General features: G+C 37.8%; 1 protein-coding gene across 1 annotated transcript in view; it reads left to right on the forward strand.

Moving 5' to 3' along the window:
• Nucleotides 1-16,090, forward strand: part of TMEM163 (transmembrane protein 163) — an 83,359-nt gene that overhangs the window by 32,870 nt on the left and 34,399 nt on the right. The window lies entirely within an intron of this gene.

Here is a 16,090-nt window from a genome sequence, read left to right on the forward strand (position 1 = left end):
TCTAGTGATAGTAATTAGCATGCTTATCTTGAATAAGAAACGTAGCACAGGGAATTTAAATCTGCTTTCCTAGCCTCAGGTCCAGCCCTACCCAGCACTCTTTTATAACCTGCATATTTGTAGTAGGTGCATGTTTTCAGATGTAAATTGGATAATCCTTATTAGATGAAAACTGGACATTGCATTGCAATTTTTAGAATAACCTTATGGCCTTTTACCTTCAATCCAAATCATATTATGGTGTAGAGAGAGACTGTCACACTGTTCAAACAGTAGAAAATAGCCATATCTGATGCAGAGCCACATCTTCTTTATTCCAGAAGGAGCAAGTGTTGATTGAACACATTTGCTGAACATCCCTTGAGCCAGGCAGTTCTGTTTATAGTACTTGCCTTTGCTCTGGAGGGAACTGATTAACTCTATTTAAATGCTACAGCAGCTATGGAAAGTGAGCCTACAAGAAAAATAAGAAGATGAAATGCCTATCTATTTATCTATCTATAAATAAAATAGAAGGAATAATTAAAGATGAGCCTAATCTCATCTCATGAATTTCCTTAGAAGTCATTACAGCATTGCTTTGTGTTTGCAAAGGAAAAAAAAACCTGTCCCTCAGTATCATCTTATTCTGGAGCAATAGAAGATTTATAYATATATTGTAAGATACTAATCCCTTCTGACTGCCACAGTCATCACTGGAGGGATATAAAAGAGCAATTTTTGTCCTGTGGGAGGAAAATGTCATAAAACAAAGAGCTCACACAAAGAGGTTTATACTCTGTGTGTGCGCACAGAAACCTGGGGTGTGGGTATGYTAAGAGCAGTGACTTGACTTGCTGGCTGTCGTGTTAACAGTGGCTGGTAGGTCATGTGCACTGCCAGAATGAGGAGCTGCATTCGGTCCTCAGTGAAATCATCCCTGTTTTGTACCAGTGTGGACAGAAATTACCATTTCTCTCTGCAAACAGCTGCCTTTATCCCTCCCACTTAAGAGGAATCTCAGTTGCAACAGCTGATGGGTATTGAAGCCAGGGATGTGAAGCGGCAAGAATGAATGAACTGGCAGCTAGTTTTGTGTTCTTATACCTATGTGAACATCTTACTAAGCTTTTGCAGAGGAAAAGCTGTTTTTCTGGAAAAGCTGGCTGTTGAGTTTTCTCTTTCTGCTACTGTACRCTTATTCTAAAACTTTTAATTGATTATTATGAAACTAGAAAGATAATTTATTTCCAGGGTTATCTCAAATTCTTTTCTGAACACAAAATTGAAAACAATAGCATTGCTTTGTTAAAGATTTACATGTGAGTGATAATAGAATCTGTAACYCTCTTTTTCAAGATTTTTTACAGATTCTCAGAAGAATGATGCCCCTGAAGGAAAGCATGACATCATTTGTGCTTGGAAACTCAAGTAGGAACAGATGGGAGTGTTGTTTTCCTAACAAAATTTGGTTTATAAATATTGTTCAAATTGACTTAAAAATTTAAGTCTCAAAGGCTATTAATTGAAAACATCCCCAAAATATTCACTCTGAAAGTGAATGTTTCAACATGTTTGAATTTTTCAAGTCACAAAATTTGTTGAAACTGACCTTTTCTGCCATCAGGGTACAGAGGATCTTGCTTTATTCTCTACTTCTACTTTTCATAAAGAATATTACATTTATGCTAGGTTGGTGTTTCTCATTACTCAGTGAATACAGCATGCCTGYTTTTTTATAGTATTTCTTCCTCCAGCAAAACTAAGAGAAGGAGTACTATTCTTAAACAATAGCTGCATGAAAACTATGAAAGATTTATGGTCATTTATACAATATTTAAACTAAAAGCACTTCACAGAATGAGGAKATGTTAGTGTTGTCATGGCAACGGCTGAAGATTTATCCTACATGGACAGAGCAGAAGTCTCAGATTTGCCTGGGCTTAAGTCAACACCTAGGCTTATTTTGTTGTGCTCTGACGGAGCAGGAGCTRCCTGTGCTTTGCCTGGTGATTTCTTCATTTAGAACCAAATTTTTCTCTATTAAAAAAAAAAGTGTATAAAGAATGCAGAGAAATGTACAGCCTGAGAGGCCAAATGCTGCTGCTTTCATTTTGCTTTAGCAAGATATCTTTTATGAGGGAAATGAGAGATGGATAAGCTGTTTTGGGGTTGAGTTTGAAGACTTTAAGCTTGTCTTGAATGTTCTTTGCTTTCTCATCTGAAACATTTCTGTTGATGCCCCAAGTCTGGGAGCTGAGGCAAGTACGACAAGAGCACATGAGTGATGACAAGTGCAGCTCCTCTTGCTCTTTATGTTGCAGGCCAACTCTGCTACTGCTTCCATCTTATCACACGGGCTAGTTCAGTACTGGTGTCCTGTGTTTTTGCAAATCTGTTGTGATGTAAAGCTGTCTTTTAAGAARATGTGAATCTGATCTCTTGAACTTAATCTCTTCTGCAGACATTGATTCACTTTCACTTCTCTGAGGGCATATATGCCTATACACACAACATGTAAACATAGGCAAGCACATTTTGCTTCATTTTGCTAAACTGATGGGKTTTTTTTTAGTTAAGAGATGTATACAAATGACTGGCTTGGCTTTGTTTGGATTCGATATGAAGTATGCTTTGTAGTAATTCATAATTGCTCTTGGAATTCTTGGTAAAGTGTGGTGGCTGATTTGCATTGCCACTTGTTTCCACTGTGTTTGTTATCACTGAGCACCTTTAGAGGCAATGCATGTGCTGCAACAGTTCCCAAAAGCAAAGAGAAAATAGCAGTACGATCTTGTTTAATGTCTCTCATTTCTCTAATTACATAGTTACACATCATAAATACAGATTATACTAAAAACAGTAATAAAGAGAGGACCTGTATATTAAGAGTAGCATCATAGGTATATAATTAGSTGCCCAAATTCATTAGGAAATCAGTTCATCTTTTCTGTGGGAATTTCTGTATAGGCTTTTCTTTGTCTTGTACTATTCCTATTAATCTGTGTAGGTCTCTGTAATGTCAGATTACAGATCAGCTGTAATAATAGCATTCTTTCTTTGATGTTTTTTCCAGATCTTTTCATTAAGACAAATTTTGTAAGGTTTTGAAAGAGTTRTATTAACTACAAAGCTGCATTAATGATTACTCCTTCAGAAGAAGGGGAGGGAAAAAAAAAAAAAGAATATACATGTTATCCTCAATAACCTCTTGGGTGACTTTCATTATTTCTTAAGTATTTCTTTTGAAGATCTGTCATGGAATAACTGGGATAAAATTAAGATCAGGTCACAACAGAAGCAGCTTTTTACTATAACTACAAGGGAAAACACAGGTTGACAGGTCACAGCTTAAGGATGAACCGGTACCTTCCTGAGGTACTTCAGTTTGACATTTTCTTTTTGCATATGGATCACAGTTTATTGTTAGAGTGAATTTTATAAAGAATTGAAAATATTTCCAAGTAAGAAAAACACTTGTTTTGAGATGTTGATCTGARGTGACATTGATAAAATATAAGTGCTTCCAAATTTGTTAGAGTTTCTTAGCATCAAAAAAAAAAAGGCTTGTTCTTTGGAGTTTTTGGAGTTCTTTAAATCTAGTTCTTTCTAGTGGACCACTTTGAAGAGTGAGTTAAGAGTCRTTGATTCACTTTTAATGCATTTCAATGCATTTTTATAAAAAGTAAAAAATCCTTTTATGTAGGTGCATGTATGTTTTGCATTGCAATGAATAGCAACAGAWTATATTTCAAATGTGGATCTGGTCCAGTGTATTTGAAGATCAAGTGGTTCCAGTGATTTTGTTGTGCCATGTGAGAGCTTATGTTGAGCTTATGAGAGCTCAATTCACTGTCAAACTCTCTACTAAAATGCCTACAATAAATAGGTATACAACAAGAGGTACAATTTGTAGTTGTCTAAAGTCTTTCCTTTTCCAGTGGCAATGCTTTGTTTTCATAATCTCTCTCAAACTCTACGAACCTTGAACAAGTACAGTGAGTCATTGCAAGTCAGCAAGATTGTCTAAATTCTATGGTATAGAAAAAGGTGACAAACACGGAGTGATTAACCTTTGTTGCCATTGTGGGCATTTACTCTGAAAACGGTCAAGAAAAAGAGCTGGTTTAGTATTTTATTAAAAATGCTTCAGGGTACACAGGAATAAATACATATTTTTTTCTAGCCAACACTTACATAAAGGTAAGTTGTTGCGGCTGTTGATTTAAATCTTTGTTCTTACAGTAAGATTTTTTAATAGCAAGTAGTTTTTTTTGTTGGGAGCTAGCGGTGCTGAGAGTATGCAGATGCCATACATCTACTTTAGGTCAGCTTCAAGATAGAAATTTAAAAAATGGTAGCACCGCTGAAATGACTTTTCTGGCAGTTTAACTGGACAGCTATGTACTCGCACAGTGCTAAAAGCCTAGTAATTTTAACATACCTTATATAAGATGAAAAATAACAATAAATTCTTATTATAAGGCAAAACCCAGAATCTGTGGATTGCTGTAGTAGTCATTCTTACAGACCAGAGTTCTTTCACATTCCCTCTCTAAATCTGACAGATAAATTGGATCAATAGATGATAGAGAAAAATTTAGATGGGGGAAATTGGATTGGCACATGCAATTAAGATGGAGATATTTTGAATTAATTCAAAATAGCTTATTGTCTATTTATGAATTTGTTTCATGCATATATTCTAGCTACATCTCAGTGAATTTTTCTTTTTGGCCTGAGTTAGGTGGTATTTGTTGTGAAATTATCGTCTGATCTGTATTCAGAACAACAGTTCCCAGATGTCAGTGCCTGTTTTTACAATTTCTTTCACAGTAAAACTTAAGAACTAATTTATTTCATTTGTGTCAGCATAAAGCTGCCAACTTTTGATCCAGAATTTATTAAAGAACATCAAAGATATGGATAAAATAATCACTGCTGCCTATTGCTCCAAGACACAGAATAGTAATAGTGACAGCAGTTGAAAAAATCATTTCCATTGAGCGATACATAGCATCAGCAGTCATTCTCAATTTTAATTAGTTTATTACCATCATACTAACCTAATACTCCTGTTAAGCATCTTTTTCTCCTTGATCAAATTTGCTATTGAGAAAATACCTTATTTTTAACAAAAGCGACCACTTCATAGAAAAAAAATATAATGACATTAACRAAGTGACTTATTCTGGGCCACAGTTTACCACTACTCATACCTCAGTAAGCTAGTATTGATTGAGAGTGGTCTTTTTWAAAAAAAAATTAATTTAAATCTGTGTGATTAAAATGTTGTATGAATGGTGATTTAGTCATCATCAGATCGCCATCTGGAAACCATGTGTGAGGGCCCAGACTTCGACCGACTTGGTCAAAAAGGAGAAATGATGGATTTTTTAAATGAAATACGTATGGGTTTTATTTGTGAAAAGAAGCAGAGTATAAGCTAAAACCTGATTAGAAATAATTAAGTAGATCTGAAAGACAGAATGTGTTGCAGAGTACAGAACTGTAGACCGGGCAGTTAAAAGGAGGAAGTATGTAGAAATGGAAACTAGCTTATCTACTTTGTAACTAGTACCCTTCTCAGGTTTATCGTGTGGGGAAGAAGGTAAGTTTGCACAAATATAAAATTCTCTTTAATAGCTTTGGCACAGAAATAGGAGGGTAGTAATGACACTTGATATTATAGATATGTAAAACACCGTTGAAAAGACTGGAGTATTGTGCTGGACCTTGAGCACTGGAATAATAGAGATTTCTGTTGCAAACAGGAGGCTTTAAGGGGGGGACTGGGTCCTAGCTTATTACTCAGTGGCAGATGGCCTTGAGACAGTAGTGTGACAGCATGTTGTGCAAAGGACAGCATTCTCCTTTGATGTGTCAGACAAGATATTCCAGAGAGGGGCGCAAAACATTATTTCAATTGCCTGAGCTATTGGTGTGACTCTTATTTGGAATGTGTTGGAGTGGCTTAGGCCATCAAAATCCAAGAAAGACGATCTTAAACTGAGTAAGATACATAGAATGATAATCAAGGAATTGGGACACTGGTGATAGCAGACCGAAAGAGTCTAGCTTGTTCCATCAAGGAGATCAGAGATGGAAATCTGTGACAACTGCTGAAACTGTGGCCAGCTCTGGGCTCCCCAGTACAAGCGAGACATGGAGCTACTCGAGTGAGCCCAGTGCAGGGCTACTAAGATGACTAAAAGACTGGAACATCTCTCTTATGAGGAAAGACTGAGAGAGCTGGGACTGTTCAGCCTGGAGAAAACTTGGGGGATCTTAACCACTGTGTGTAAGTATCTGAAGGGAGAGCCTACAGAGGATGGGCCAGACTCTCTGTGTTGTCCAGCAGTAGGATGAGAGGCAAGTGGGCACGAACTTAAACACAGGAAACTTYCTGGACAAGAAAAATTCTACCTCTTTTTATCTAGTAATGTCACTGATGAAGTTCCCTCAATAATTTTTGTGGAAATTTTTAGATTTCTTTATCAGTCAATATTCAGAAATGGGAAATTTGGAAATTTAGGCTGATTAAAAGCACTTACTAGACATGAGTGAAGGCTGGATATTCAACAAATATAAATAATGATATTTGAAGAGCTTGATGTTTATCCAGTCTGAGACTCTGACCTTTCATACAAACCATCAGGTTGCCTTAAAAGATCCTGAGAGGTGAATTTACAGTACACCAGAAGTCCTCGCCTTTCCCACTGATGTATAAGCTGCCTTGCTTTTATGATGTATGTTATTTTATTCTTCTAAAGTACTATGTGAGGTGGTAAAATACCCTTTTTTGGACRTTAACAATAGAATTGTCTGACTTGACAGAAGTTGACCTGCTTGGGGACACAGGGAAAATAATTGTCTCTCAGGCTGTTCTAAAATATASAGTGCAAAGATGTCCGAGTCCTGTGCTTGTACAAACTAACTTCTAATCACTTAGTTTTGTGATTATTATTTTATTCTTTTTCTTGAAAGTGTAGTGAAAAGACAAGTGCAATGAAATTGCTATAATGTATGTTACTGGTTGGTGCAAAACAAACCTAACGTTGTAGTATGATTTGAGTTTATCAGGCAGCTAGGAAGAAGAGAGCCTAATAAGAAAAAGGAAGGGAAAACAATATAACTTGTAAACTTTAAAGGATACCTTACCTGGAAAGGATAGCTGGGAGTCATCAAGAACAGTGAATAAGTTAAGAGAGCTAGAGTTGTAGATGAATATAAAATACCTATTTTGACTTGGCAAGCTTTGCCAAAAGTACATGTTCATCAGGAGACAAGCAGCTGAAATCACTAGGGGCAGTGGAGTTTACATCATTGAGGGAGTCAGGGTGAAGCTGTATTGATTCATCAGGCCATGCGAGTTCAAAGCCTTTCATCACCAAGAGAGGAAAACAGCAGATTTGGCACAGTGAAAGTAGTGAGCAAGACACCCTTAGTCAATATAACCYGCTACAATAGTGCTTTCATCCCATTAAAAAGCTAACAACTTCAGTAGATTAATCTCAGGCTCTGGGATCAGGATTTGTGACTATAAATTAAGACTATTGAACTTGACTACAAGCCCAGTTTTCCACTGTTAGTAATTCTAGGTTTATAATGAACATTTTTTTTCAACCTGAGTTATAAATGAAAAAATGAAGCATAACTTGAGGCGTAGAATAAAGAAGTGGCTAGATAGCATCTAGATATTTTCATGCTGTGTCATGCTATGGTGTAAGCATATAGTTGATAATGTGCTGTAAACTATCTGCCAATACAGTAAATGTAAATAAATGTTGGTAGGACAGTATGCTGATTCTCAATTACTGTTTTTTTTTTTTTTAAAGTTTTATTTTTTTAAATAAAATTGACCAGTGGAATTTACTGTGTAAAATTGCCCACAATTTGCCAGTGGACATTCAATTCCTAAATAAATGTGACTTTATTGCAATATAATTATTCCATGCTAGAGTTTTGCTATGTATCAAATACCTCATATAGAGGAGTTCTTAAACTTACATCCTGGCAAAGGTATTGCAAGTGATTTTACAAGACTATAAATATATATTCTTAGCACRTAGGAACCAAGCTGGGTGGAGTGGCCGACACTCCGGAGGGCTGTGCTGCCATCCAGAGGGASCTGGACAGGCTGGAGAGTTGGGCAGAGAGGAACCTCATGAGGTTCAATAAGGACAAGTGCAGGGTCCTGCACCTGGGGAGGAATAACCCCAGGCACCAGTACAGATTAGGGGTGGACCTGCTGGAAAGCACCTCCACGGAGAGGGACCTGGGAGTCCTGGTTGACACTAAGTTAACCATGAGTGAGCAGTGTGCCCTCGTGGCCAAGAAGGCCAATGGGATCCTGGCCTGCATCAGGAGGAGYGTTGCCAGCAGGTCAAGGGAGGTGATTCTGCCCCTCTACTCCGCTCTGGTGAGGCCGCACCTGGAGTACTGTGTGCAGTTCTGGGCACCCCAGTATAGGAGGGACGTGGAGCTTCTGGAGAGGGTCCAGAGAAGGGCAACCAGGATGATTAAGGGAATGGAACRTCTCTCGTATGAAGAGAGGCTGAGTGAGCTGGGCCTGTTTTCTCTGGAGAAGAGACRGCTCAGAGGGGATMTGATTAATATGTATAAGTTCAGGAAGGGAGAATGCAGGGAGGAAGGGGACAAGCTGTTTTCACTGGTGGCCAGCGATAGGACRAGGGGTAATGGCCACAARCTGAARCAYAAGAAGTTCCGTCTCCAGGTGAGGAGCAACTTCTTTACTATTAGGGTGACAGAGCAGTGGAACAGGCTGCCCAGGGAGGTTGTGGAGTCTCCTACTCTGGAGGTCTTCAAAACCCRCCTGGATGCCACCCTGTGCCACATGCTCTAGGTGTGCCTGCTTGAGCAGGAAGGTTGGGCTAGATGATCTGTAGAGGTCCCTTCCAACCTTAAATATTCTGTGAATCTGTGAACTCTCCTGATGAAGTTTCTTAAGTTTAAAATGTTATGTTGCAAGAATCTTTTGTTAAAGTTGATGACTAATGGAGGAATATGAAATAGTGTGTATCCTGTCTAAGATATCACAACAGAAGCATCGTAAGAGGCAGTAAGTAGAAGTACCTGGCATTTCCAACACCATGTGCTCTGTGCCTTGTGTCTTTCCCTTCTGGAAACAGCCATCAGGCTCCTACCTGCTGAAACTGGTGCTGTGTCTGCAGCTGCAGAAGTCTGAACAGATGTCCTCTCCCATGTCAACAGGGGCATCTGAAGYACTTTATGCCAGAAAACAATTTAGAATTGAAATTTTGTTATTTAAAAGTGTGTGCAAATCCAGGCTTTAAAGTTTTTCTGCTAGCTCTCTGAGGTGTCTGAGATGGTTTCCATTCTAAATCTCACTTTGTAAAAAGAAAATCCCTATAATATTGTACTATATCCTAGCAGCCTGCTTAATTGTGTTTGGCAGCCTGCTTTGGCTCTGGAGCAGCTTGCTAGCCATCTAATTAAAATCTGGGGTACCATGCTATGTGGCATGTCTCTTAAATTGATAGGGATGATGAAAATGGATGTGAAGACGACTAATTATTTTTCAGTCACCAAAGCTTTCCAGTTCAAATCTTCCTTGCTTTTTGGATTCCTAAGGTTATTAAAATGTTCAGAGAATGAACTTTTAATAGAAACCAAAATGTCATGAATGTAAATGTCTCCTGGTCTTGTCTTTGTATGTCATGTTTCATTTTTTGCATATTCATGAATGCAATGTGTAAAGAAATAAGCCTCCTCCGTTTTTATTATGTTATGGAAGAACTCTCAACCTTTGCTGTCATGCATAATTCCTCTGATGATAGAGGAACTCAGTTGTGCCATTAGTCAGGGGCTAGTGTAGGAAGTGTTGAGGAAGGCACCAGTCCATGCAGAGAAGGACAGTTGGCTCCAGAGATGAAGCCTGCTTCATTGCTACGTTGGACTGATCAGTGGTAGATGCTGCTCTGTTTTCTCCAGCTTCTGGGTTAGTGTGTGAATCAGGGTCAGTCACTGAGCTGCTCCAACCACAGCAGCAGGCTCAGGTTTCCAAACCACAAATGCAAATTTGCAGGGAATTTATTCTAAGTATCCTCCTTAAGAAACTGCATTTAAGGACTTACCACCTGCTAGCTGAGGGAGGAACCAGACAAAAATACCAAGGAAAGTGCCAAGCAAGTATCTTAGTTTACCTTCATTCCTTCTGACAGATTCCCCATCGCATTTATGAGATTCTTGAAAAAAGATTTGAACACAAGCCAATCCATATACTAGGAACTATAAAAGAATATGTATGGTGTCAGCTTATTTATTCTTGTTTATCTGACTTAGAATGTCATTTTGAATAGCTGTTTCTCATAGTTATTTTGTGTATTTTTCATTGTTGGATGACAAAAATTTTACCCAGACTGTTTTGTATGAGGCATTCCAAATTTAGAACCTTTTAAGTGGTATCTAAACCAAGGATTCTGGAAATAATCTTATTTGCRTCTTTGCATTCATTGATCTCAGTACATTTGTGTTCTAGAGGCTTCAGCAAGATGAAATAATGAAAAAAGATGATCTTATAATAAGCCATAAATTAGGGACATATCTTTCACATTGTGTATTGGACAATTAATTTCATTAATATGTACTAATGAAAGCTAAGGCCAATGCACAATTATTTTCTATATATGATGTGTTTTTCTGGGACTTGATACRCTTCTTACTGTTTTCTACAGAAATATAGCACATTTAAGTTATGAGTCTGTTGAAATACCTCTAGTTCAAAAATAGAATGGCTTATACTGTTAAACATAAAGATCATGGGTTACTAATTTCAGTAGTTAAGTTTTGCATTTTAGAAATTACAGCAGTGCTTTGAAAATGTGAAATATCATAAAAGTACAAATTATCATACTAAACAATTCTTTCAATTTGTTAAGCTATTCATGGTGCCTGCTGTCATTCTTTGCAGGATTACTAGATGCTTCCATATGGTAAAAAATACCTTTCCTTTCTATAACATTTCTGATCCTGTTCTATTTTCTTGTCTGTGAAACAGGGATATTATTCTAAGTATGTGTTTTGATTCTTTTAATAGATACAGATACATAATTTGAAGTCACCGAATACCAATATGTGTGCATAATGATCTCAAAAATATGCTTTTCTTCACACACATACGTACAGACTTAAGAAGTTAAATTCCATTAGGTAAAAGCTAGGCAATCTTACCCAAATCAGCCAAGTTCATACATATTTAAGCCTATTGCAACATCCAGTTGCAGGTGATTGCGTGTTCTTTGATCTTACCAATCAAGGTGGGAACAGCTCGAACTCTGTGGCCAAGCACAAAGGTCACCGTGACCATGAGCTTCCTGGAACAAAAAGCGGAGTCTGATTCTGAAGACCCTTTGACAGCAATTTTCCTATCTTAGCTTTTCTTGATATTTAAACTAGAGCTTAAACTGTAGCTTCCATGCAATATAATCTATCATTTTTAGAGTCTCTCTCAGTCTTCTTTAGGTGCTACTGTGACCTGAACTTACCAGAACCTGGGAAAACTAGTAATATTTTTCCAAACATTTAGAGATTGGGCATTTCAATAAGCAAAAGCTTGGAACGCTCATGCCTAAGAGCTGGATGATCTATAATGGCTGGTAAAACTATTGTGGTTGTATAGTTATATTTGGAATTGGAGCATCAGTAATACATAATTTAATTAAAAGACTATTTTACTTAATGGCAGGTTGATAGGTCTTTGCGCTGACTTATTTTGTGTGACTCAAGTGGTCCCACTGGAAAGGCATCAGATCAAATTATACACCTGTGTGTGGAAATTCAGAGAATTTGCATCAGGTGCGTGGAAGGATAGCTAGTATGCCTTCTACAGACCTTTTAAGTTCTATTCCCATTTTTAAAAGCGATTGTGTGTATTCAGTTTCCTGCAAAACCTCAACCTGAGAAGACTGGAGTATTAACATATGGTTTATCTTCCTGTTCCAACCCCCTGCAAGGCTAAAAAACACTTTTTATTCCTTGAACTTCATATTTGTGGTTTTGGGTTTTTTTTTTTTGTGAAGATATTGTTTGAAATCAGAAGGTTGGCCTATGAGAAAGGAAGAACTGGAGTGTGTGAAGCAGCAGGATGCTGGGCGGGGTGGGGCTCCACTTTCTCCTGGAACCATCTTGCAGTATCTGGCCAGTGCTCTATTCACTATAATACCACCCCTGCTCAGGCTTTCATGTGGCTCAGGACGCTCTTAATTCTGCCTTATTGGAGTTCCCTGCTTGCAACTTTGCTTTTCAGAAAGTTTTCCCTAGGTGAATGTTTTTTCATGTAATTTAGACTGGCTGTGACACATAAAATTGGCTATTCTGGTATACTTGGCTGTCTGTATTTTAGTGTTATAACCACCACTGCAATGTGGCAGTGAAAGTTATTTCAACATATATGAAAAGTTCTTTCAACAAGTGTTAGAAGAAGTCCTGCCATTATCTTTTTCTGAAATCAAGAATTGATCTTCTTTCAGTCTGAGTCTTTTTATTGTTGCATACTTGTCTTTTTCATGTGTATATATATATATGTATTCTTCTACTGTCATCGACTGTGTATTATAGAGAAAAATGATTTGTTGTTTTCTTTGTGTGGGTAATTTCTTAATCATTCAGTAACTAGTATCTTGGTTTAGAATGGGACTGTTTGACATTTTAGGATTGCATAGCCCTGCCCAGTTGCCAGATCCGTTCCGTTCTTTTGTGCAATATGCCAGGGAGGTATGGCTGCTCTACTGGCAATAAATGGGGAAATGAGAGCAAAATATAATTGTTGCCTTTTAGTCAAATTCACTTGTTTGGGTGGACTTCCTCTTCTTTCTTGAGTCTTCCTCTCCAAAAAGATCTCACAAATGGTCCCCTTTCCTGCTACAGATGTTGAAGTAGGATTAAGTCACAAAAGTCAGGCTGAGTAGAGTTCCAGTTAGCCTAAAAATTCAAAACCTATTTTCCTGAAGAATTAGGTTAAAGGATCTTGATTTTAATATTAATATAAAAATAGCAAGTAGAACCAGCAGCAATTTTACCAATACCAAATAAAAATTTGCTAAATACCAAAAAAAGATATTTACCCCTTAAAAACTGAACACTGAGTGTTTTGTACAAGTAGCTGTGCTTCAGTTTTGCCCATGGCTTTGGGATAGAAATATGGGTGTAAGAACATGATGCTGAAGGATGGCACTRGATCTCCTCATGTAGATGAGATGTCTGCTGCCATGTCTGGTATTTCCATATGTTCAGCAGTCATTTGTAGCTACTGTGTTGATTGCAGAAATTTTGGACATATGCATAAAATTCTTAAATTTTACTCTGAAATTGCAGTGTGGTTATAGATTAGCTTTCTGGGGAAATGTGTGTGTGTTAATTCTAGTCAGTATAATACAAGTATTAGTGGTATCAGAGTCATATTTCTTTGCCTTCAATTGTTGTGAGGCATTTTTTGTGGATTTTTAAAAATTATTACTCATTTGGTTTTCTGTGCTTGGAATGGATTTATTTTGAAATACTTTTTGTAACATTAATTTCTGATGTTTTACCAACACTGGGCAGTGAAGACAGACTGTATTTCAGTTTCAATTCTGGTTTAGTACAACTTGAAGTTCCTCTGGCTTGTCACTGTGTACAACCTGCAAAATATGCATGGCAATACAGGAATAAACCTCATATTTTCAGTCATATTGAAGCCACCTGTCTGATTTCTGCTACCTGCAGGTGATCACTTTGAGACAGTGATTTTTTTTATGCTGATATTTATATGTGTCTCTCAGAAGGCTGACTTCAAAGCAAACACTATGAAGTGATTGCCCCATTGAGGTGATACCTGGAAATAGTTTCCTTTTCTCCAAGAAGATAAGATGTGATTTTCTGACTGATGTAGGGCCTGTTTTTATGTGCCGTCTTTCTCCCTGGTACGCAGAGTTCTGTTTGGGAGAGCTGGAGACAGAGTTAAATTGCTGTTCTATTTCTTGCTTCACGTATTTGTGCAAAAATGGGCCTAGCCATCTGCATTTTCTGAGGTTTATGGGATGAGAACAAAAATAACCTTATTATGCCAAGGGTAAAAAATGTAGCAAATTGGGTCTTTTTCTTTATTTGGCATTACTGTGAAGGAGGGGAATGAATTACTGCAAAATCTGACCTATAGCTTGGCAGACTTTACAAACTGGTGTTGCTGTACAGGTGGAGACAGTGGTAGCTTTGTGGCTTACTGTGCCATCACTGTTTTTAGTTTCCGACTGCTTGCAAGTTCCATTAACAAATGCCAGGGAGATGCATTAGGATTATCTGCTTTGCTGTAGAGCTAATAAAATGTTGTCCAGTTTAGCCAATAGAAAGCTAAAAGCATGTCCCACATGTAGCTTCTAACTGTATATAGCAACACCACAATATTATTTTAAGAGACCTGCTCTGTTCTTTCCTCACTGCTTGTTTCTTATCATTGTTGTGGTTCAATACAGAGATTAGGAGTTACAGTCTTTTCTTAACATCAGACTGTCATCTGGGAAGAACAGAATGTGCATTGAGGAGAGAGGAGATGAGGGTTCAGCAAGGCTCCCTGCTCTGTTCCTGCAGTGCTGCACGCTGCTCGTGGTGCACGGCAGCGATTCTGGAGACCATTCAGTAGGACCGGTGGTTATCCATCGGGCTTCTAGCTGCGGTCTCAAGTGCTTGGGCTCTAAAATGTGTTTCCCTGCAAGTCARCTTCTTTCTTCTTTAACCTATTGAATGGTACTCAGTCTCTCTCTTTGCAAGAGGTGGTCAGGCTGTGTCAAGCTGTAATAGCTGGTCCCCTGTAGGATGCTTAATCTGTTTTAGAGACGAGAATCATGGAGAAATATTGCAATTAACTTGCTCTCATTTATTGGAGAGCCTTATAACATTATGTATGATGATTAAGCATTACTGTGCTGAAGGCAATGCTAAAGGTGCTGTAGCATTGTTACCTGACTTGGAAAGAGAGACAAATGGGTTATTATTTCTGTTAGAAAACTCTTAAGTGATGAAGGAATGTAAAATTACATCTTTCAGCTGCTTACGTTGTCATTATATTGTCATTATTTATTATAGTCTTTTAACTTGCATCACTGCAATTTGCTGTCCTCRGGATTTCCAAGGCTCCATAGTCTACCAGTCATGCTAGCTATCAAAGAGGTTTGATCAGGCTTTTGATACTGTTGGTCCAACAATTAATATTTGTTTTTAATTATGGTTTCAGATAGTGCAAGTGAAACAGATTGTGTGTTTAGTGCAGTGCATATTCGCTGTAGAATATATAAAAACAAAGATAGTTCTTACAGTGAGGACCTTATGCTTTAAATACACCAAATGTGTCCCTTAGAGGATTCTTAAGGCCCGGCTGTCTGTATGTGCTTATATCTAGAAACTCTATTTTTAAGCAGAYTATTGAGTAAATTTATTCTAAATCTCGTCTACAGTGAAGGTGAAAGCTGTCGATTTAGCACAAGTAGAGGAGATAATTCCACTAGAGAGGCAGTCTGGAAATAGGAGTCAGAGGGGGAAAAGAAAGTGTGGCTTTGAGCTTCCTCATAGGAAAACAGTGACTGCAGAAACAGCCTGAGCACATGTGTGCGTATGAATATCTGTGTTTTGTTGATGCAGTTTATGCAGCTTTGGAAACTCTGTGTCTCTAAGCAGTAAAAGACAAGCAATGTGAATTTGATAGGTAGGACTTTGGGATACATTGCAGTGTTCAAATTTGCATTTGGAGTACTCTAAGTTGGCATCTACCTGTCAAATGTAGCTCTTGCCTGGCAAGTTTGACCAAGGGGTACAGCCTGTTTCTTCATCTGGGAGGTGGTGTATAGAAAATGACAATTTAACAATGAGAGAGAGGTGTTAATCCATACTTACCATTTGTATACACTTCAACTGTGAGAAATCTGGATATGGATTTTGTAATGTTTCCTAGTCCAAAGAGTTGTGATACTTTTGTGATATCTTAAGTAAGAAAAGGGCTATTTATTTTAAGATTTTAACTGAATGTTTATACAGACACAGAACAGTAGCTCACAGTTTCTGAAAAGAACAGTCAAATCATAGTAACTCTCTTCTGCCA

The sequence above is a fragment of the Nothoprocta perdicaria genome, unplaced genomic scaffold, assembly GCF_003342845.1.
Source record: "Nothoprocta perdicaria isolate Ctin4 unplaced genomic scaffold, notPer1 scaffold_27, whole genome shotgun sequence".
Classification (NCBI taxonomy): domain Eukaryota; kingdom Metazoa; phylum Chordata; class Aves; order Tinamiformes; family Tinamidae; genus Nothoprocta; species Nothoprocta perdicaria.